The following is a 25,270-nucleotide window of genomic DNA, read 5'->3' on the forward strand; positions in this document are numbered from 1 at the left end:
TGCTGTTAGTGGTCATGAATTACTGATCTACCGTTACATTTGGGACTTGGAGCCTTGAATCATAGAGAGCGGTGATGACAGCTTCTGTCTGACTGTCAGATGCTGCTGTACCAATGGCTGCTTGATTTTAAAAGACAAGGACATCACAGAGCCTTCACATCTGTTGACTCACTAAGATAAATAATGCACGCCTCTGACATCAATACATATGATTACCTAAAGTTCAGTTCTTTCAGTCGATGATCATTTTAAGTATAGTGCACATTGTGTATTCCTTAGTGACGCCATTAAGAATACATTTAAGGGAAAGCTGTCCTTAAAAGACATTAATTGTTAAACATTTAGAATTTTAAGTATACATTAATTTCTGCCAACAGTAAAGGACCACCACATGAGATTTTAGTGCAGAGCTACAGTTTAGCTTTCTAATGAGTATTTTTATTGCCTCTCACGCTCCCTCTTGTGCTTTTTGGCGTTTCATATTAACTTCTGGCGTTGTACATGCCAAGATGCATGCTATTAAAATTTGCAGCTTGCTGATCTGATATGCACCGTGCAGTACGATCTCTGTCTCAGCCAGAAGATTTGTAGTTAAGTGCATATACGACACACCTGGAAGTTGGGGGACAATCAAGCAAATACTTTGATTTTAGCACAGGCAACACCCAACCCATAACCTGCTGAATTTCCGAATAAAGGATGACATACTAGATTAAAATCAGAACAGACAATGAAATTATGACATTGGTTATTCAGAACGACACCTGTGCTGCTTTTCTTTAAAGGTGAATGGGTGGTTTTGTAAGGTTATACATTTTTTATGATGTAAGCAGATTCTTGTCTGGGCTACAAAACACTGTGGGAAACCCTGTGGGCAACTGCACATGATGATAGGAGGATGGAGAATGGCACAAACTGTGGCACATGGCCGTAAGTGGTGGGGGCGGCTGTTGTGTTCCGTGCTGCTGGTGGACGTGTAAACCAACATGAAGCACAAAGGTGTTCAATGAACGTCTTTTATGTTTGGTCAGATAGAACATTTGTGTTTTGGGGACTTCTGGGAAGACATGATGGGCAGATTTCTATTTTTTATTACTGGGTTGGACGCAAACCCTCTTACTTAAATTTGGCCCTTAAAACTGTACTATGTGCTGGGTCTTCTTCAGTGTGTTTGAATTCCAGAACAAAAATATAGATAAAATTAAATACAAGACCCTTTTATATACTAGTTCCTCACTAATGTATCGTATTTGATCCATGACAAATTTAAGACAGATTACCATCATACGTTTTATTGTAATAGGCTGTGACACATGGTGAATTCCCAACTAGTTCACCCAATTCTAGTATTTTCTCAACAATTCATGTGAAAGCATAAATAAATCATGACTGAAACCACGTGTGTAAGACCAAGTGATGCACAAAAATACAATTTAAGATGAGCATCCTGTGCACCATGTGCCCCTTGACTGGGACAGGTGACTTATAATCAGAACAGCTGTCACCAATTACACAAATATCAACCAGAAAAGGTGCAAGTAGCGCACTGTACCAAACCTTAGAAGAGCACAGGTACATCAAATAGATGTATTAACAATATATATCAAAATACAATAGCTACAGAACTGGAATCTCATGGCAAACCAAACCTGCACCAAGACAGTCCACACTCTGTCATGTGTCTGTGTTCTCAATGATCTCATAACTGCAGACAAACACATTTTTGTGCAAATAATACAGATAAAACATACTGTTTTCGTGTCTTTGCATCCAAACAGAGCATTTTACTGTAAGACATAAAATCTCAGTCTGCACATTTGTTTGTTTCTTTGTCCGCCAACTCCAACACCTACATCGCCAGGAGCTGAGCGATAAAACCTGGCGCACGGGTGCATCTTAGGCTCCTTTAAGTTCTTTTCCATATCAGATATTATGATATCACCATGTTGCCTAGGAACCACCTAGCAATGGGCAACTTATATGAGCTGCTTTCAGTACTGATGCACCTGCATCCTTTTATTTCATTATAAAGACATTTTATTTATGTCCACAAAACTTAATTTATACACCATCAGACACCTGATGGCTTCATTTAAAAATCTGCCAAATCCAACATAGGGAGCTACCCACTATGACAACCCCTTGTGAATAATTTGTATTACCCCATCAGGTTGCCTGGCAACCACCTAGCAATATGTAAAAATGACCCGTTTTTAGCATTTATGTGCCTGCGACATCTTATGCAAGCATCCTGTTGAATTAATTAAAAAATAAATAGCACAAATAGGCCAAAAATACTATAGCATGGGCATGTACTGGGTTCATGTCGTGTTATTTTGCATGTCACATCCTAGGCTGGTCACTCTCACTCTCACACTAGCAGGTCTGGACTAGTGCTGCAAGACTGGATGGAGTTCCCATCTGGTCCTATGAAGGTTAATTATACTAAAAGTCCAAATGCTTGGATACTACAATGTAGCTACAATGTAGCATCACCAAACAAAAATAGACAATACATAAAGATAATGGCTTCTATAAGGATTGCCTAAAGAGCATAATTCACGTGAATCCATGTTAAGTTTGAGAGATGTGGTGGGGTAACCAAAACTAGCAAATAGAAGAGATAACAAAAAAAGACGTGGCTCATCTCTTATAATGTCCCCGCATGCAAAACCTGTACAGGGACCCCCACTTGTTGTTTTCAGTAATAGGAATGCACGAATCACCTCTCCCTTCCAGATACACGGCAGTAAACAATGGAAACACTGAATCCGTCATCAGCATATGAATGACTGAACCCAATCGGTCATTCACACAAGAGTTTGCTCTTTGAACCAGCGGGCTAAGTGTGGACAGAGTGAACATGCAGCCTTTGCTAGCCTGGAGAAGAGTGGACAAAAGCATCAGTCGCAACTGCTTTGTTCTTCACTCCCTCATGAAACACAACACTGAGACACAAAGCGAGGACCTGTCACAGCATTATCACTGGATGCTAGTATGTAGTGTGATTAATGTCAAACACAGAGTTCGGCAGTAGATTAATAGACAAGGCTCTTACAGTTATCACGTCATATGAAAATGCCGTATGTAACAGACATGACAAACACTGCAAACTTATATGCACTATTGGTTGTATTGGAGCTAAAATAGGGCAAGAGTCCCTACTGGGTCATAGGGTGGCAATGATAAAGTGGCCTGAAGGCTGCTGTGTACACTTATATTCAGTGACATATATACAGTATACACACAGAGAGAACTTCAAGAAATTTATCAGTTTAAAAAAAACCCCCAAAAACATATCACTTGAAGCATTGCCTACTACAAAGCTCAAACACAGCTCTACTTTGAATGAAGATCGCTATAGCAACAGTGGACAGGATGGCTTAAATATTCAATGTGTGTGGCTAAATATACTCAAGTTCTGCAGTCAGAGAAGCCGTCTGAGCCGAAAATACAGCAGGATGGTGATGTGACAGACAATACCTCACAACCCATCTGGGCACCGTCATTGTACATTTCATGATTAAGCAAGTGTTTGTGTCTTCAAACAAACAGCTGTCATTTAAACATTGATTATTCACATTGCATCTGAGAAAACTTGAAGGTACAAACACAACTTGGCCCCGGAAATGTTTGGATTTCGCCTCTGTATCCCAGCAAATGGAGTTGAAATGAACTGAGATCCAAGGGAAGCGCAGAGGCTCGGCTTTAATTCAAGAGACCTGATAAACTGTTACATTAATTGTTGAATAATTGCAGACTTTTTTTAATGCTCAGACTCTTTTAAATGCAAATGAAAAACTCAAAACGTATTTTGTTTATTTCATTAAGCAGATAAGAGATCTGAAGATGTCTTATCTGCAGTTGCAGTTGTCAATGCAATGTTTCAATGCAATGTACATGAAGTAAATGGAGACTAGGATGCCTTATTCCTGTGCTTTTGTTGTTTCTGAGCAGTAGCTTGGACTGAGTCGAGCTAAGACTTGATGATACAACGAGATGAGTAACAAGATTTTTGTTGTCCAGTTTTAAAGTTTTGCCTAGTTACATAAAAAAACCCCCAGAGAACTGACTTCAAGGTGTTAATCACACAGGATCTTGACGTGCCAGCCATTCACAATAGGTCAAGTTCTTGTGCTCATAGTGAAAGAAAAAAGAAAAGAAAAGAAAGAGAAACAAGCTCGCTGTTTGCACCACTTTGTTACAGTCTTTTCTTTAAATAAGCTCTAAAGCCCTAAATCCAACCGGCTCAAGCTGTCCAAACGCTCAACTTCACAATAGAGCAGAGTTCCGGGCCTTTCCATGGGCCCCACTTGTTTTCACAGTTTTGCTGACCCTGGAAAATACCCATCTGGCATTGGTCCTTCAGCTCTGCTTGCTCCCAAAGGACCATGAGGAGCACCACGCTCGCTAGCAACCACTGCACATGCGCTCCCAGGAATGCGCACATTGAGCACACAGGAGCAGAAGTAAACATGGGCATGCGCGTGGACGCACAGTATGTATGCCCACTAATCACACCAGGCACGTCACAGCTCGCTTTGTCTTGCCGAAACTGATACAAATAGTGACATCGCACACACAATCTACAAAACAATACAAAATAAACCACTTTGGTATTTAAATGCACCTGTGAAATGCACAGATTACATAACCAAAACCATTCTACCCCACCCATCCCTTTTTCCCCCTGCATATGCACAGTGACACTAACGCATGCATCACAGAATCCACCATACCCCTGATGAAAGACACGGCCCCTCAGCACCTCCTCACAGCAGCCCTCAAGGCAGCGACAGCCCTCGCTGGCCACCGTCACACACTCAAACACCACCATGTCCTCGCAGGCAGCTCCCAGTGATGAGCTGTTCACCCAGTGGATCATCCCACAAACTGCACACTGCACTTCTTTTCTCTCTCCGTGCAAAAGAAAAGGTAGCTGGAGAAAAACAAGGTGAGAGTGAGAGAGACAGAGAAAAAAAAATGGAAGGAGGAGGCTGGGTGATTTCCTTCAGCAGGCTTAGAGCCACTGATCTTCCCCAGCCAGCTCTGATCTCCTAATAACCAGCTTACGTTGCCCTTAACACCACCTGCCAAAGAAGACGCATTGGTGGTCTGAGATGCAGCTCTCATCCTCCTAGGATTTTCCTTCTAAATAGAACGTGTTGATCCAAGCAGGGAAACTCATCATTATGCCGGCTCCGTGTCAGTCTGTCTGAATGCAGGCAGGTATGCAGGCAGTTGTTCCCAGAACTAACCTGCTTGTAGCCATGTAGGGAGCCACTCCGCAGCGCTCAGCCCCTTTCAATCAGCTTCATTCACGCAGCGGGAGCCTTAGATGAGGAACAGGAAGAAGGAGAGAGGAGGTGGATGAAGGGTGGGGGGGAGAGGAAAGAGGGATGAGGGATAAAGGGGAGGAGGGTGGACGAGTTCCGGAGCATGCCAGGAGGATGAGAGGTAAAGAAGGAGGAAGCAGACGCAGCAGAGCGAGCTAAAGGAAACATATTTTGTTCCCAACAGATGGAGAGAAGCCACCGAAGCCAGGATATCAGACCTCGTTCTTCTCTTTCTATCATGCGCTCGCCTCTCCTTTGTCAGATACGGGCTGATAAGCTCCCGTTCTCTCTTAGCAAGCTGCACTTTTCCGTTCCCCCTTTTTCTTCCTCTGCTCTCTCAGCCATTGGATCATCTGTCTGCTTATTGCCTCTCCTAGTATCCAAGCGAGGCTCTTCCTCTTGCGATCGCTGCTGCTGGGTCACAGAATTTCAGGGCTGCAGGCTGACAATAGATAGAAGAGAATGTGCGAGGCAGGCTAGAGCGAGAGCGGGTGAGAGACAGAGACGGAGCTAATGAGGAAAGAGATGGCTTTCACTTTGCATTCCATCTCTGCCCAGCGCCGGTGCACTGAGCCTGCTTCTTCCTCAATTATTCATGTGTTTCATGAATCGGAGGGGCTGACATCACCGGCATTCAGTTCACTTTACACTGGAAGCTCCTTCGAAATCGCATAATGAGCCACCCATTTCTCAGTGGTAAACACATTTCATGTTTCACACCCACACACATGCACAAAGCCACGGTGTTTTTTTTCTAATACTAGAAGTAACCCAAATTCATATATTTCAAAAAAATCATAGCTGCTGACGCTCCCTGTATGTGTCCAACAAATATTTAGGATTAACCTGCGATTCATCTGTGGAACTTTCACTCCATAGCTCCTAAAGCATTCTGTGTTTCCACTTTGTCTCATGGTCAAATGAATAAATAAAGATTAAAATAAGAAGCTGTATCATTGCTATCCATTTTAATGCAGATATACAAGCAGTTCACTTTGCATTGTAACACACGTGTGCGACGCCTGTCATTAGTCATTCCTGCTGTAGTGGAGAGTGCTTCCTGAACTTGATCTCACCTCTGATTGTTTTGCATTTTAAAGCAAAGAGTGCAGCAATAATCAAACATGCCCCTGAATATAAAAGGCATCGCTGATTTAAACTTCACATGAACTTACAGTACTTTCCCCCGAAGCAGTGAAAGCACATTATTTTTGCAGACAGTTACATTATACTTTAATGATGTTTCATTAATGCATGCTCAAGCTCTAATTACAGAATATAAAGGTGCATAGTTTTACAAATTTGGTATTTTATACATGGGCGTTTGAGTCATAACGGTAAAAACACAAGATTACAAAAACAGATTGGCCTCTTATGGAGTTCACATGGCACAGCAGGAGAAGTGGATGTGTAAATAACAAAATAAACCATCCCTAAATCCCATTAAACTGATCACAGTGATGACTCATAGTCACACTAGTTCCATTTTCATACGGCCATTTTGCTACAGGGTGCTGCAGCATTCCTGTTTATCTCATGTGTTCATGTGTAGAAGGGCTCAGTCCCCTCCCTTCACCCAAGTCTGATGCTTCCAGGATCTAAGCTCACAAACTAGTCACAGGTTTCATAGACGTCACGACCTGCTTGAAATTTTAAAGCCTGTTTCTGTTATTTTTGTTGCATTTAGTTTTTATAGCAATGTTAAACTAATGTTGGTGCTTCCTACCTCTGCTTAGCATTAAATACTATCAATACTGGACTTTCTTTTCCAGTTTCTAGTTTTTTAAACGTGCATACAGTATAACTGTATTTACGCTGGTGGGTTTGGGATTAGCGAACCATGTACCAATTAACCTAACCCCACTAACTGTGGGAGGAAGCCGGCCACGCAGCCAGGTGTCGGAATCGAATTCAGGACCTTCTTGGTGTGAGGCAACAGTGCGGACAATAATTACCTGATTACATTATTTTAAATAAACTGAAAATGGAAAAATATCTGAACACAAAATCACACAATCATTCACATGCCAGCTTTGTGAGCCATTAAAATTCTGTTGTTATCTATAACTTATCGAATTAGACATATTTACACCTTCATGTAAGTCAAACAGATGCAAGGTTTTGGCTATAGGACTGGAATGAAACCCTAATGAGGTACAACTGGTTTCTAATTATTATGGGTGAACCTGTTCTATGTGAAACCTAAAATGTTTGTTTATATTTACTACTTTATTAATTATTACTATGATTTACTTCTAACTGCACATTGTTGTGAGACTATAATAAGCTTGCAACAGCAGAAACCTGTCACATGCCACACATGCCAGGAAAAGTCATTTTAAGGTAATGAATTCACATTCACAGCCATTTACACATGCAGGCTATCGCAGTCAGTAATCACCTCTGTGTCTGTAAAAAGAAGCAAACTGAACCTTTAGCTGTGCTGCTGGAAAGACTTGACCCTGGGGCTGCAGCATTGCTGGCTGCCTCTGTGGGAGCGCTCAGCGGAGCTGTGCTGTGGAACAAAGGGAGCTGGTCCACTGAGCTGGACTACTGTGTGCCGTGATAAGCCCGCCCAGACTCACACCAACAAGTGACCTACTTAGAGAACCTCTGTTCTCATTGTTGTTGAACCCGGGGGATACACAGATGGTCAAATTGACCACACACTCACAGACATGGTAGTGTGTGGTGTTTACGTAGCTGCTCCTTTGCAGCTACGTAATGATGATTGACAGGTTTAAAAAACAATTCATTTGATTTCATACAGTTCATTTTGCTGATGATGTACGCAAAACACACCACAAACGTTAGAGGCTCCTATGATTTTTGAGAGGAAGGCGTGCTGTTTACAGAGTTGTCATGACGACACCAATGTGACGATGCCTCGCTGGGACGGAAATGTCTGTCAGCCTGACTGTGTCGGCCGTGCAGCTACCATGGCAGCCTGTCAAGCCATTCATGTGCACCGCTACTTGAAACGTTCCCAAGTCGAGGGAGAAGTAGAGAGCTGGAGGGTGGTGTGTTCGTGAGTCAGAAAGGGGGGGTGGGGGGTGCTGATGCAGTATTTAAACACGCTATTAGCAATCAAAAACATCCCAAGAGTTCAAGCTGATGATCGGTGTTTCCATTTGTTTTTTTTTTTACCAAATAAAGGAGACTGAAAGACTGACATAACACTTTCTGCATCAATGTACAGTGTGTCCACACAGTAAAAAAAAAAAAACAACATGCGGGGCATTATATAGGTTACCTTTCCTAAAACTATTTCAATCTATTCCCACAAGCATGACTTTAGTCCCAGGCTTAATTAAAATGCTTAATTATCCTCTCTGTGAGACAACCTAACATAGGAAGGCCTGTAACAATTTTTGGGTTCTTATTGAAGCTGTCACCTCTGGGTACAGGGAGCTGTTTTAAACGCTGATATAATTAAACATGCCGAATTAAATTCCAAACCACAGCTTGATGAGGTAATTTGAGAACTCAAGGTGTCAGAGAGGGACAGGAAGGGACGGGAAAGTGGCAACCGGATTAGGCCCCTGTAGGACACTTTGTCCCAGTGGGACGTGGCACAGCCGCTGCCATCTGCAAGGGATACACAGGCGGAAGCAGGCTGGGTGACAAAGCTCTGGGCAGGAGGTAGGGCGAGGGAAACAAAGTGAAGTATTTTTGAAGTTTGAAAGTCAAATAAGTAAGTAGTGTTACTACTAATGTTTGAAATATGTAATTAAATATTTTGATGAGAAACACAGGAACACCCTGGTGTTCTCATGCTGTTATGCTGCACTTCTATCCTAAAGTTAAGCCGATACGAGCAATTGATTCGTTTTACAGAAACAAAGATGATAATCAATGAATACCAGTTCTTCAAGCAACAGTTTCCAACACCCAGTAATCATATGATCTCGAATGTGATCTTTACATTGAAAAAAATAAAAGGTTAATTCATACTGTTAGAACTTGATTTGTTAGACAAACGTCTTCTGTGTGTACATGTTCATCCTTTTCTGGGTTTTAAGTGAAACACAAGTTCTTATTTACTGACAGTTAGTATTAAACAAAAGCTTTTTTACACTAGTTCCCTAAAACCTGTTTGAATTTAACCTGGTGCATATGGACGCATACATTAATAACTACTCCACCTGACTGAGGTAATGCTGTAAAATACAGCATCTCCATTGTATCAATGTTAACTTTACTTCACTGGTCAATCTGGATATTTCATCTCTCTAATATATGCCAAATTTTTCAAGTCCTTCATGGTTACAAGATTCTGCCCATGTCAGAGACACAAATATGCATCATCTCCACATTACTGCGGATTATGCATCTATAGCTACCACTGTGTGTGCCCTGAAGACTTTCATGACCCAGTCTAATAAAATATATAGTCTCTTTGTTTAGAGGGGCTTTGTGAGAGATGCATATGTAAAGGTACTGTTTTTAGGCTGATGGCGAAAGAGGAAAGTATATGCTATATATGTGTATATGAACCAGTTTTCTGGTTCCTGAAATATTCATAGTCTACTGACTGTGGGGCCGTTAAGATTGCAGAAATATATATAAAAATATATAGAAATAAATATATAAAAAAGTCTTTTAAAATGTTATTCCTTATTTATTCACATATAACCAAACTTCCTAGCCTTCCTACTTAGGTAACCTGAACCCTGAACTGCTAATGTATGCATTATTCCTATATCCCTAAGTGCTGTTATGTAACCATCTCTGTGTTTTTCATTGACTTTGTGAATCAATAATTCTGGCTTCGTCAATCATATCCGCTCACACTGCAGACACAAAAAAAGCTTGCTGCATCGGATGCAGCCTGTGGAACAGTACAGAGTATAATCGGTGATGACAAATGGCTTGTGGCAAGGATGCACTAATAAAATAAGTAAACAGGGGGATGGGGGGACAAAAGAGAGAAAGGGAGATAATCAGCTGAGGCTGGACGGGAAAGCCTTCTGCAGTTTCTCTACACTGCGGAGCCCCCTGTAGTAAACCTGGGAGTCCACTGTGGCCTTGCCTGCTGGTGCAGTGGTCTATTTCTGACTCTGCAGCTGGGTCCAAGATGCTGCACCTATTCCTTACAAAATCTTGTCTCTTGACATTTCATGCTTTTGTTTTCAATGCAGGGGGTTGATCACATCTGACACCTCTAATGGCTCTGGAGGACCAGCTGGACAATCAGCAGTTCACACAGAGGCACAGTCTTTTCCTTCTCTCTCTCTAACACCATGCATATACTGTGCTAAATTAAACGTTCTCTGTACAGAGGCCTGGGAGCTACAATTTTCAAGTCAGCCTAAAATAGCCCAGAGAGCTCAGCACTGGATATTAACTGCCCGAAGCTTTGGATTCTATGTATGCACATGAGGATCTAAAGCATCTATGCAAATGCTTTGCTAGGTGTGAGTATCTAAATATCCCTGCTGTTTTGACTCTGTGTATGACAGCAGTGTATACGGACACAGCACATACATGCAGATAGCTGAGGTAGTGACAGAGCTCTGTTCCACAGCCGCAGAGGGGAATACAAATCCAAGTCGTGGATGGAACGACTCCTCAATGCCACTTGCTGCCTTAGCATGACGCGAAGCAGGGGAAGGACATGCATTCGCCATCTACGATCAGTAATGTCATTATAGACAGAGGAGCTAAACAACTAACTAGACATGTTTGGGGCGAAGCAAAACACACACGTTTCTGTATGTGAGTCTGCACACTCACAGTCTGTCCACCTATCCTGCAGCAACAACTGGCTCGTGCCACGTGCAGTGAGTAAGCTCCAGCTCTAGCTTGCTGTCAGTGCCTTGTTGCTACAGCTGCTGTTGGCTGTATGTGCACATCTGCGTGCGAGTAAATGTGTGTGTGTGTGTTTGTGAGCAGATTTAAGTCAGGCCAAATGTCATACCAAGAGCAAACATCCATACACTGCGGACACCGTCAAATCCTGAGCAATCTCCCTCCTTCCCCCTTCCCTTTCTCACACACACACAAACATGTGCGCACATATCCTGTCTCTCTTCTTCTTCCCTATTCCATGTCTTCTGATTAGTAAGTAATCAACAAACCCCACACTGGATTTCTTTAATACATTGATGAGTGCAGATATGTCCTCATCTCACTGATATTAATAAGAACTGCATGTCCAGTGTCAGCTCCTGATTTATAACCTTAATAACAAAATGAAGTGATAGTGGTATGGAATGACCTGCAGGTCGCACTGTTTTGCCTACAAAGCAGATTGCTCCTTGAAGGATGGAGAATAGTGTCATAAATACTGACAGTAGTGAGTTTAGTGCTCAATCATCTCAGTGATAAATGTGAAACAGGCAACAGATCATAAAGACATCAATAGCATGTGCAGAAAAGAGCAGAAAAGAGATGAAAAAGAGAAGAGACGCAAGAAAACAGAGATAATGAAAGAGAGACATTAGGAAAAAAGAAGAAGACGTCCTGCAGGAAAGAGAAGAAGTCCTCATGAAAGTGAGAAGGAAGGAAGGAAGGAAGGAAGGAAGGAAGTGGGACGCACGTTGCCGAAACTGCTCCCCCTCCAGTTTTTTTTCTTCCTGCAGTGTGCCGTAATTCGTCTCTAAAAATATCAAGCAAGAGGAGGAGGAGGAGCATAAACAAACACAGGCGGAGGAGAGGATAAAAAGATGGACGATAGAAGAGTGCACGGGGAGCGCACAGTGCAGCAAGACAGGCTAGAAAAGAAAGTGAGAGTAGAATCACTTGCTGGTGCTGAATCTGTGTGTCTATGTGTGATAAGGAAGGAGCAGGAAAACAGGCAGGGGGGAAGGCGAGAGCGAAAGCCGCGGAGAGACCGAGGGAGCATGTGCATGCTCTTTTCCAGGCAGCCACGTGAGTGTCTCTCCTCAGCTGCTCCTTTCACACTGAGCCAGCCAGAGGGGAGAAGAGCAGGGTCGCTATAGTCACAGCGGGGAAAAACACACTACACCACACTGGCCCCACCGGATGCACACGCTCTGGTCACAGCTTACTGGTCCTGATCTAGCCCTCATTACATGCCAGTTTCTAGCGATTTACATAAGGGTGTAGAAATACACAGGTGTTAGACAGACGGATATGTGCTCGATTTAATAAGCACAGCTAAATAAACATCCATCAAGCCTCATTAAAGAGAATGTCATCTTAGGATGACATATGTTATTAAAGCCACAGAGGACAAAATACCAGAAAATAGCCCAGACATCTAGATGCTGGACTGGGTTGTGCTTTGCATTCATGACAGCCTCACGGCTATTTGGGGGAGGAAATAATGGTAACATTTCAAACACACACATTCGGAGTGCCACATCTCCTTGTCTTTTCTTACCAGGCGAGCTTGAAGCCTTTCATTAGTACAGCGAGGAGTGTCTGATATCCATAGCGTGTTGTGGGCACTGGGCTGCCCGTTCACACCGCCGCATGCTGACTGACAGCCTGCCAGTGCCTCACCTCCCATACACAGACCAGGAGAGATGCACAGGGAGAAGAAGGGAAGAGAGACACGTACAGGCTGACGGATGGTCGGGAACCGAAGTCTGGATGGATGATCCTCTCGGCTTTCTCCAACCTCTCTGCTACATTCCTTCGCTCGGATCAAGATGCCGCAGTGCTGAGCACTTGTGCCAGAAATTCACACCTCCCTGGGGTTCCTCATTTTTCCCAAAAGAGAAGGAGGTGACCTGCACTGCAACATTCGCAAAGCAAGCTGCAGCATGCAGCAGAAGCACGAGGGCTAGTGATTGCAAATAAAAGCCAACATGGCTAGTTGCTGCTCCTTTCTTTAAAGCCTGGTCGGCTTTCAATCAGGCTCGCACACTGTCGCTTCAAGCTTCTGTTCGCTCACTCTAACTCTCTCTGCCTCAGCCTCCGCTGCGGATGAAAGCTGCACTTGCTGTGCTCACTATGAGCAGGCGCAGGATCTCTACCCTCCCTCCCCCTCCCTCCTGTTCTCTCTGTCCTTTTCCCTAGATGGCTCTCTTTCTCTATTTCTCTCCAAGATAAGCATAACTAGCCCAGCAGAGAGGGCTAGAGCAGGGTGGTAGGCTCCTGCTATAACATCCTCTTTGCATTTACCCCTGTGCTCAACTCCGACTATACAAGAACAGCATTATTTGAGGGAACCTGCTGCAATTCTTTCCTCTCGTACTCGTCTCCACCCCTGATTTGTGTCAGCGGCTAACCCTGTTAATCTCTTAATGCATTGAGTGTAGTGGGGTACTTGTGTTTATAGCTATGTGGCCTGCACACATGATGAATCCAATGGCCTTCATGGTAACTCAGTTTGCTTAGTTGGCTAGTAAGTGTTTTATAACTGCAGTAACTTGACTTTAAATCAAACTGCCCTATTTGGTGGGGGGGATAGTTCTGGGTGCTGGGTTCATAAGCCTGTCAGCAATAACTGCCCAGTCAACAAATAATGGGAGCTATCCAACCTAGCCAGTGAGTGTATTATGCTGTTATTCTAGTTTTCCAAAAGATTTGTAGTTTTATTTTTGAGAGAAGTGCAGTGTTTGACATTTATTATACCTACACGTGGCTTTTTTTAGCAGCAGCTTCTGCTAAGCTAAAGCAACAAACCACTCAAAAAACTAGAGTATATTTTAGTTATGGGATTATGATTATGATTCCATTTGCTCATTATTTTTCAGGCACTGGTGCGTGGTAGTAGTAAAATCAAAAGCTTTTAATTAAATTACCAACAAACGGTGGGGACATTTTGAGGATATTTGAGAAAAAGGGCGATTGGTCCCCTTCAGAATCATATGTTATTATTTCCGCCCCGTTAGGCTTAGCGCATGAACATCATAACACTGAGCTCAGTGAGGTCAGTCATTTTAATCTTAAACTATATCAGTGAGCAGCAGGTTGACGATCTATAAATGATAACTCAACTTTCTGAAGAAAATATCCAGAAATGTGGAGTGACAAATCTGTCTCGCTCATCTTTGAACTACAGTCTGTGCCTCGCAACCATTGAATGGCTGTAAAATATAGCAAAGGCCACTAATACAAAAAAAGGACACATAAACGAATGGCTGAGTATTTCGTGCTTTCAAGTTTGCGGTCCACTGAACACAGAAGTAGCCGCTTATCTCTTCCCTGGATCACTTGAGGCCACAGGGTTCAGAGAGCAGCTGATCATTCACTTTAACAGAAGCTGTCATCAAAAACTATGACTGACTTTAGCACCGACGCTGGGTGAAGGTGCAGCCCATTCTTCCTGTTTAATCTTCTTAAAGCACTGCACACGAATTACACCTCATTAGGGGTGACTAATACCATAACAGATGCAACACACACATGCTCTAAAGATCTAGAATAACAATTCTAATAATTTCCTCAATTATTAATAAAGTATTCTGATTCTGATTCGAATGTAGACCTCTTATTTTACTGAAACGTGTTTGTTTTGGAGAGATGTCTTTTTCTGTTGTTTGAATACATTTGTTTTATTATCACAACCTATGGTTAAACTGTGTAAGCAGTTTTATTAAAGCACAGTTTCGTTATAATAAGTTATTATTGAACTCAGCCTGAGCCACTGACCTTCAATCACTCACTTTGATTTCTAAAATGTAGATGTTGCCACGTGAGTGAGCACATGCCTGACCAATAAATAAAATGATAGCACGCAGATAATACAGATAAAATTGAGTACTTCAGTCTGTGAATAACATTAATATGCTCCAGTCACAGCCAGTAGGCCAAAGTTAAAGACAGTTCTAAGCCAACACCTCGCTACACACATAGAAAACTCCTGTGTTGCTATAATGCTGCATTAACGCCACCGAGATTTCTGATTAAAGTATGAGCCGTGGCAGCGGAGTATAACAACTCATCTATTTATGGCAATGCAATCATGCTCTGAACTGTAACAAATCAGAAGTTATATGTAGGAGAGAGGGAACAACATCATAATCTACTCAGATGTGAGTCTAGAACTTGTATCTCTATATCGAGTATTTGGGAACGCATATTGTGTTAAATCAGTTAACCTTCACCGCTTCTAATATTTAACACGTTACTTAGCAGGTATCTGTGTCTACATCATGCACCCATACACCGTCTCTGGATGGAGATTGCTAACTGGTGGATTACTGTGAGTGTATGTGGTTGCTAATGCACACATTAAGAAGTGCTGAATAATGTAAGCATGCAAGATTTTTGAAAATCTATATTTTTTTGCGGTTTTGTGAATGATACTGAGCTGCTATACATTATTTTACAGAAGTCTGGCAAATAATTTCTAATGTCTATAATATGTCAGCAGCATAAATTCATCTTTGCACATTTGAGCATGTCTTATCTCAGAGGATTGCAAATTGTGCTCCATGACTATAAGAGGGAATAGACAGCAGCTGCTCACTCTCAAAAGGCCCCCAGACCCCACTGTGATTACTTTTATCATGAAAAACTCTCACGGTGACAACGCTCAGTGAGTGCAACTTTCATCGCTTCACCAGGAGTGGGCAAGAGCAGACAGATGGACAGCCTCTTTCTCTACTGTTAGCCAGCATTTGCAGCTAATGTGAATGCAATAGGACTGTGGAGAAAGGGGCAAAAAGTGAGGAAAGGAAAAGAGGGAAGGAAGTGAGGTGAGAGCACTCTAATCGCTCTCCCAGGATAAAGCTGTGAGAGCTTGAACTTCATTCAAATAAAAAGACTCATCTCACACAGTGGCCATATGGTGCACACCTTTTTTTAGACTGCTAAAAAAAACCCAGGGAACTAAATAAATAAAAGAATAAAAATAATGAAAAAAATAATGATGTGAATATGTTCCATGTAAGATTAGTGGCGGTCATGATTTCTGGAAAATTCCAGGGAGTCTTTCACAGATTAGAGAGTGAGATGTCACCTGCCAAGGCTTTCAGTCTTTAATGAAAGCAGAACCCAGCTATTGTAAAGCAACTGCAACACGGAGCATGCATTGTTCATTTCTGTCACTATCACCAGATGGGTCTCTGTGACATTTTACTAGTTCTGCTGCCTTTGTAAACTTCATTGATTTTTCTACATCACAGGTTTCTTCGTGTGTATCTGTAGTTTGAATCTTGACAGGGCTTGAGCTCAGACACAGGAGACACGGGGTGCTGAAAGGACAGCTCCTCTGGTGAAGACTCAAACAGTCACTGACTGTTTGAGTCTCACCGACGCCACCTGCTGGTCACTGAGTAGCTGAGTCTTCTGCAGAAAAATATTTGTTATGTTCAGATAAAGTGTTATTATAAAAGTATTCAATATGGGATCAGGAAAAATGACTTATTGTCAGGATAAACTCTAAAATAAACTTTAAATGTTAAATAAATAATGTGTTCAACATTTCCTTTTTTCACCCAAAGACATAAAATTTTATGTTTATTTACACTAATACAGTATTTTATTGAATAGGCGTTACGGATAGTAGGTCCTTGTAAGTCTGCAAAACACTGGTCATGTGATTTCTCAGCTTCGTTTTTAGCATTCCTTGAACCATAATCTGATCCAGAGATTTTTCATTTATATCTAAGAATAGCATTGGCAGATAATCTGCATTAATCCCTCTACACTGCCTTGTGGGATTGGATGGTGTGGTGAGTGTGACTCACTCATTCTGCCCGCAGGGCATTTCTTACTCTGAAGCTGAGAATGGATTACTCTCGCACTGGTTTCTGTCAATATGGATGACCCTCCCACGTTCATCTTTACTCTGTGACCACAGAGGGGGAATTGGTGGTCACGTGACCAGCTGACAGTTTTGTTTATCGATTAACTGACCATGTTGGATAATCTGAGTTCCCAAGGTCACAGCGTGGGGAGAGAGAGCACACTTTTACAGCCCGCAAACACAGGCGTACATCGTATATGCACGTGGGTACACATCAACAATAGCATTTCTTTGTAGTTTGCTGTTTGAAGGAAGAAGAAAAAAGACAAACAGATACAAACATTACATTTGGAATAAGATGAAAACCAAATCAGTGAAAAATAGAGATTAAAAAACGTCAGTATGTGAACTCAAACGTTACTAAACGTTCATGATTATAATGTGAAGAGGAATGAATAAAACCCTTAAGTCATATGAGCGATGTTGAGATGAGATGATGACACAGCGATGCAAGCTGACGTGCACGACTAACAGAAGCAACAGATAAGCCGGGGACACAGCCAACGTCTCACAGTAAGAATAAGTCTGAACAGATGCAAACATCGGACAACAGCACACAACAAACATCAGCTCAGGGTGGCTTAGTGAAATTTAATATTCTGTTGAAAACACACAAGCAGCAGGCATCGCACCGAGGAGGACAAAAGAGACAATATGCAGACGGCCAACACTGACATAAAAATAAAAGTAGTGTAAGGAAAACCAGACTGATCCAATGGTAAAATATGTTTATGTTTAATGGCAAGAATCAAGCAACACTGCAAAGGGACAGTCACGTTCAATATCAGGTTGACCCACAAAGTGATAAAGTAAAGTACAGATGGCCTTCTGCCTGCTTGGCACGTGTGCCATGAATAAAAGAACAAAGTACTGCACGTGCTGACATTAAAGCACTCTTTAAAACCCCCCCCCCCCAAAAAAAACAGCCTTCCACTTCCTGTTTCTGCTGAAACAAGCAAGATGGAAATGGGTCGATGTTTCTTTTAAAACAAACCTGCAACGCACACATCCATAATTACTAAACAAAGAAGAGAAAAGGAGGAGAACGGGATTTTGGGATTAAAAACCTAAACAACAACGTGGGTGTAGGCTTGAGGATTAGTAAGTAGACAACACATTATAAACAGTAACATGGTAGCTGGAGTCTGGTAGAGTTGTAGTTCTTTTTCTTTTATGATCTAAATCTGGATTTTATCCATAATTTCATTTCAAATCATTTCACTGTTCTTCAGCAAAACATAGTGAAAAATAACACCAGTTTGAATATTTGATAAATAGCCCCAAACACATGGAAATAGCCTAGTTTGTAAGGTAACAGCTTTTAAACAATATGGGTAGACTAGTCCAATTTTTTAGCTTCAGTAAAGCTTAATCGTGGTTTTGAGATATTGGCCTTCATTTACAAACATGTGCATGGAAACATTCCTACCCTGCACAAAAAAGTGTGCACGCAAAATTACCGTCAGGTTTCTTACACGTGCACACCAGCCTATTTTGTTCTTATCACTGTGCACTTGTTAGTACATCAGATTCATTCTGAACCAACAGTGTTGTGCAAGCTACATATATGTGAAGCAGACTAGCAGAACTAAAACTATTGTGTCCAAAGAGGAAGTCAGAGAAGACAAAGGTTACAAAAGTGGTTCCATGGGAGTAATGAGAGTAAAAACAAAACAAAACAAATAAAACAAACAAATGAAAAAGCATGGCTCAGACTAAAATAACAGAGGATCTAAGTATGTTTTAAAATTAAACAGATACTGTGGTAGTAAAAAAAAAAAAGAGAAAAAGAAAGGTAAGAAGAGACTAACAGACTACAAGTAAAAAAAGAAAACAGGTGGAGGACAAAAGAGTGCGTGATCTGTCAGTTGGAGATGAGAAACTCCCTGCAATAGGGGAAAAGGAAAATCCAGTTTCTCCAGCTTCCCTGGGATAGTGCCAAAAAATTAGACTATTAGACAATAGACAATTTAACATAGGGTGAGATCAGATAAGGAATACTGGCATAGATTTAAATGAAAAGATAAAAGTCTACACGTTTCCTTTTAGTGTTTGGTTTTCTGATATTCAGTGTCTTTTTTTTTTTTTTGCTTTATTTAGTTGCAATTCTAAGCACTTTGTGGTTTATGGTCTTTTAGGCAGCATTGAAAAAATGACCAAAAGGCAACAACAATAACAATAACAAGAAAATACTAGTAGCAGAATTCCTGTTGAACACTTAATACTTTGCATGTCTTAAGCCTGCCAGGCCTTCACTGGTCAGAGGGACATTTTTTGGGGAAAATATGAACAAATTTTGGTCTGAAAAAAATATTGATAAATCATTGATTTGTGTGCGAAAAACCTTTAAGCGTGATTTGTGCACCGATCTGGGCCCATTGTACTTCTTGATTAACTTTTCATAAAATTGATCGATGGCAGCTCCACTCCCACTAACAGTGTGAATGGAGGACATCTGATGGTGTCACTCAGTCATTCCCATCAGTAGAAATTATATATTTCCTCAGGTCATTACTGAGTGTGTTTCAAACATCTTCAAATTGCAAACTGACACCTTGTAATATATTTATGTAATATATTTACTACTAACTAAACTACTGTGCTTGGTCTTCAATCTCCTTCCCGCTGTAAGCTGCTAATGATGCTTAAAATGATTTTAGCAGCCACTGTGTGAGCTCTGCTCGTCTCCCATCCTGAGTACTTTAAGAAGATGCTTATGATAAACCTCAATGCTGCTTCATTTATTGGCAGCCTCACTCATAAAATTGTGGAACGTGATACTGATATTCAATCTTTTTGAAAACCCCCTGACTTACACTTTCTTTTTTCTTGTGTAGTTTATAAAAAAAAAAAAAAAATCTTATATCTCTTATGGATCTCTATATGTGTTTAGAACGGAGAAGTGCCTCCAACCTAAATTTTTCTTTTTAGGGATTATCCATCCATCCATCCATCCATCCATCCATCCATCCATGGTACAGCTGACTAATGGATGGAGCAGAAAAAGCATTTTAGCTTGGAAACTTATGCTAACACATGATGTTAAAATACACCTCTTTTGGCTGAAATGCAGCTACCTGGCAACTTTTAAGAGGCTTTTAATGAAGTGCATTGACCTTTGAAGGAATAAATTGCGTGAGAGGTCTGAAACGCTTGACTTCACGAATCGTGACTCCTTGAGGTTCAAACAATTGAATTCACTAATCATGATGTCATTTAGTTACCAGCAGAAAAAAAACAGAAAAGTGTAACGTCTACTCTCTAATGCACCACATCAGTGACTCATCACTTCCATGACCCTGAGCTCCTCAAATACACAGATGCGCCATTCAGAAAAATGATGTCATGACACAGATCAGGTTTCGCTGATCTCTCCAGATCTAGTCCACATCCAGTAGTGTACGGTATAGGTTTTAGCTGCTGCTGTAACACTGCATTGCTGACACTTTTGTCTAAGGACAGAAATGTCAAAGAGTCGTCTGGGGAAGCCGTGCTTTCCATTTACTGGAAAGTAATATTTCATTATATATACCCAAGATTAAAGTAGCTCTGTTCCTTTTTTTATTATCAGTACTTGATTTGTTTTGGTATGAATATCAAAAACCTTCTCACTGTCACCAACATCTTTCTTTGTGTCTGTGTATGAAAAAGGTCCAGATGACCTTGTCTTTAAGAAGTGAGAAATGCCGTGGTGTGGACGCCAGCACAATCAGATGAGGTTTTGTCAGAGAGCTCATTCAACATTGGAAACACTCATAGCCCCCAATGAGTGAAAGAATAACCCATCTGTGTCTTTATGCTCTTGCTCATGTCCTTGCTTGGGTTTAACTTAACTTGAAGTCTAGTGTCCACCCTATGATGGCGTTCGGTCTACATTAGCGCGTTTATCAGTGGTATTTAGGTGCCAATGACGTGCAAACACTCGTCCGCTCTGAAGCAAAAGCTTGAAGGCTGAGTGAGGGATGCTATTTTTATATGAAAGGACTCTGGCTATAGAGCAGTGGCGAGATAAGGTATTGGGTGAAGAGATATTGACTGACCCCTCCCCGACAACCCTCACTTCTAGTCAGTCAGGGCTGTTGCCAGAGACGACCCTGCTACCATCAGAAGCAGCCCAAACTGCTGCTTCAGGGCCACATGTGGACCTTGGGTGCTTTCTTCACATAAACACGCAGATGTAGTCCGTGAAACAAAATGCTAAGGCCCACCTGAGCACACACACACACATACACTGCGTACTACTCGTTGCTATGCCGCTGTCGTCAATAAGGCATTCAACAACTACGTTTGAGCTATTTTGAGCCACACAACTGATCTGTGTCACTCATGGTGACAAAGCAACAAGGTCTCAATTTTGCATTGATGCACTCCTCTCAATTCTTTTTTCATCTTTCTTTTATTTACGCAACAAGCCTATTTTGTGGGTGAAAACTGGAAACAGTGGATTACATCAATACAGTCAAATTCAAGGGAGAGGGACAGAGTCCTCTAATGACTTAGTGTTATGAGGAATTTCTTCGCAAATGCTCCAACTAACTTTCATAAAAATCAGCTTGGTCGTTAGAAACGTACGGTATTATTCACAACATAATCTCCTGCTGGTAATAATCATGTGCAGGGAATTGATTCTGATGTACGGTACATGCTTTAAGCACTTGTGAAATTTTATTATAAACTGGATAAGAATGGGATACGGCGGTGCCAGGAAAGGACTCTCGAGAGAAAGTTAATCAAGAAGCAGAACTGGAACAAAGATATTCTGACATTTAGTCCTGAGTGAGTGACTCCCAAAACACTAGGAAATAAGATAGAAGATACTGCGCAATTATAGACAGGCTGAGTAAAACCTCGCTTCACTAATAAACTGATATTGCATAATCAGTGGCGTGTAACTTCTTTTTTAATCTTTCCAGTTTGCCTACAGCCATGTCCTTTCAGCGAGGCTTTTGGGTAGTTAGATTCTGGATGCAAGAACAAGCACAGTTTCACATAACTGGGTTGCGCTCCTGAAATGATGATCAGGATCAGGATGATCGTTAAATGATGCAACAGCAGTTTTGCTCCTGGATCTTCCTCACTGTGAAATCTGAGGACCATAAGAGGCTGATGGAAGGCAGAAATGCATCTTGGGATTTAAGACATGTCAAAACAGTGCCCTCTCTTGGTGGACCTGAGCATGGCATTTTCAGAGGTAATAACTTGCAGGTCTTTATGTTAAGAAAGTATTTTTTTTATTATTAAAAACATGATATTATAGGCAAGTACATTTAGAGAATGAAGGACTGCATGATGTGCTAGAAAGTACTGTTTGTCCTTAAAGACATGACTCACACCCAAACTGCCACACAATATCACTGCTGTGTGTGTCTTTTGAGATACATCCTACCTTTGAGGTTTCCATATCAGTTTCTTCCACTTCTTTTGCTTGGCCTATCAGTAAAGGTAGAGAAGAGTAAATGAGAAGAATATTTATAATATGATCCTCTGGATGGTTGAACTAAATGCAACCTTTTATGTGTTGTGGTTTCTGTAGATGGGCAAGATGACCTTTTCACGAGTAACAAAGCAGATCTTGGTCTCAAGACGGCCAAGAAACTCACTCTCAGCTATTTCACTGTGGTTACTTGTGAGCACTTGGACTCAAATTTCAAGGCCTAAGGGACTTAATATGTCCTGATATCAGCTGCTAAACATCCAATTTAGGGAATTTAAAATAACTTCAGGGAAAGTGGGGGATATAATTATTTGATCTCCTGCTGAATTTCTAATTTTTCAAATTTTTATGGTTTTTCATTTTAATGGAGACAGAACATCAACCAACCAGTCAGAAGAAAAACACCATTACATAAAAGTTAGGCATTAATTTTCATGTCATTGAGTGAAATAAGTATTTGATGTCCTACAAGAAAGCTGGAAATCTGGCTTCCATTACAATCAATCAGTCAATTACTCAACAACAGATGCTTCTGATCTCATCTACTGCAGCGGTCCCCAACCTTTTTTGTGCCACGGAACATTTTAATGACCAAGACAAAAACTGTGGTATCTTGTAAATATAATAATAAACGTGAATTCACTGTGTAATTGTGTAACTTTATTAGCAGCGTGCTCCTGAAAATGCGCCAACAAAATTGAGAGTAACATCCTCCTCTCTGCCCTTTAATGCTCTCTGGTTGCTATGGTAACGCGTAAATATTTCTTTCAAAATAAGACAACTACAACATGGGAAAAGACCCAGGGAAACCAAGTTAACGATAAAAACCCTGAAAACCATAAATTTCACATCCAAGGCTCAACGACTCACGGACTGGCACAGGGGTTGGGGACCGCTGATCTACTGTATTTAAGCACACCTGCTCACAAAATCAGCTTCTTCCATTCTCAGATTTTTCTGTCAAAGGACGTCAGGGACAAGACTTTAGACCTGCAAAAGAAGGTAGAATGGGCTACAAGACCATCAGCAAGAAGTGCGGTTTGGGAGATTATTCGGAAATGAAAAGAAATTGAATCTGGAGCTTCATGGAAGATTGTGCAAATTAATTCATAACTTTCATGTGATGTATTTTTTTCTGGATTTTTGGTTAATATTCTGTCTATTTCCAATAAAATGAGCGTATAATAAAAATTAGTGAATGCTCATTTATTTACATATACATTTTTATCTGCATTTAATAAATAAACCAATATATTACTGGGTAGTTTGCTAACTCAACTGCTGCCAGTGACTCAAGACAGTGTATGCATGAATTATGGTGATCAGAGGATCTCAATCACTCCTCCATCTATGTAGCAAATACATAATACAAATGTATTACGCTGCAATACATTTGCCTCCTGAGTCAGGGCTATGGCCTCCCACTCTTTTTGCCCGTGACTGAGCTTCCCAGCAGCTTCCTGAAGCTGTGCAACACTTTGTACAGACCCAATGCCCGTCAGTGAGGTAATCAAACTTGATACTTTTTCACCAAGAGAAATTGATTAACTGGAGTAATACCGGCAGATACAGAATAGAGGTTATTTAGCTAATGCTTCGGTATAATGCTGCTTACCTCGAGTCAAATAAATGCACAGTGTCAAATTCCTTCAGCAGGTTTTTTGGTACTTTTTCAGAGGTGTGGGGCACAGGAAAAAGGAACCCCTTAGCAAGAATAATCAAGACTAACTTTGGAACAGCTAGAGGAAAAATCAATCACGCCTCTGATGGAGGAAGGCAATTTATTGAAGACAGATTACACCACTTGATTTATAAAACCTGAAAAGCAGGCTTCCAGTAAAAGCGGCTATGTAAGAAAAGCAAACTTCTGCAGAGAATTTAATCAAAGATCTTTGGAGTTTACATCTCTAAACAGCTAAACCCCTGGAGCTTGAGTTTGAAATACTCAACAGAGCTGCTAAAACTATCTGTTTTGTCAGTTGAATGATCATTTTAGTGTTTTTGAATGAAAACTGTAAACATTTAAATAGACAAAGCTTCAAAATGTCACCCACCCTGGGCTCAATGAAGCCATTTTTTTGAAAGTGTCAACAAATAACTGATAGATTATAGAATGTTATCAATAGACTACTCACGAATTATGTAATTGTTACTTTTATAATGATTTGAAACAACTGTGCTGCTGGCTCTCCATCTACAACATATACAGCATATCTGCAGAAAAAAATGAATGCAATGTTGGTGTGCAGGGGCAGTGATATATTCATCAGTGGGACTGATTTGCTGATGAGTATAAGTGAATCACACAGTGAGTCAAAAGAGGCCCTGTGATTAGTCAGCATCAAGGTCCCACTGAATGCAAACACATGGCCCACTCAAACAGATACACTATGTTCTGTAAGTTGATGTGAAAACCTCAAACCTGGATGTACAGGGGTGACTGCAGTCTGTGCTGCCTGTCTGCTTATCCTTACCCACATACAATACTTTGAGTGCCCCAGTTTACTATATTGAGATGTAATAAACCATAGATCCAATTCTCCTGCAAACCAATGCCTCAGTAATAAGACTGTATAGGTGGACTTAAAGAAATCATAACTGGATTGCGGTCAATAAAAAACCTGTCTTGAAAGTGATTCATGAAAGACAAAGACAGGTCTATACTTAGTTTTCATGCCATTAGGCGGCATATGTGCATGGCATATCTCCTTGTGTAACTCTACAGTGAGGCAGATGTCCACCCAGCATGAAAACAAGACCTTTCACGAAAGCAGTAAGCGGGTTTGCCAGTGACAGTTAGATTGTCTTTAGACAGGAGGACTTAATGAATCA

The 25,270-nt window shown here is 41.2% G+C and overlaps 1 protein-coding gene across 2 annotated transcripts in view; it reads right to left on the reverse strand.

The window, feature by feature from the left end:
• Positions 1–25,270, reverse strand: part of gramd1bb (GRAM domain containing 1Bb) — a 117,855-nt gene that overhangs the window by 22,988 nt on the left and 69,597 nt on the right. The gene's annotated exons all lie outside the window — the stretch shown is intronic.

The sequence above is a fragment of the Rhamphochromis longiceps genome, linkage group LG14 (assembly GCF_057381845.1).
Source record: "Rhamphochromis longiceps isolate RC_006_pf linkage group LG14, R_longiceps_female_GT1.1, whole genome shotgun sequence".
Taxonomy (NCBI): domain Eukaryota; kingdom Metazoa; phylum Chordata; class Actinopteri; order Cichliformes; family Cichlidae; genus Rhamphochromis; species Rhamphochromis longiceps.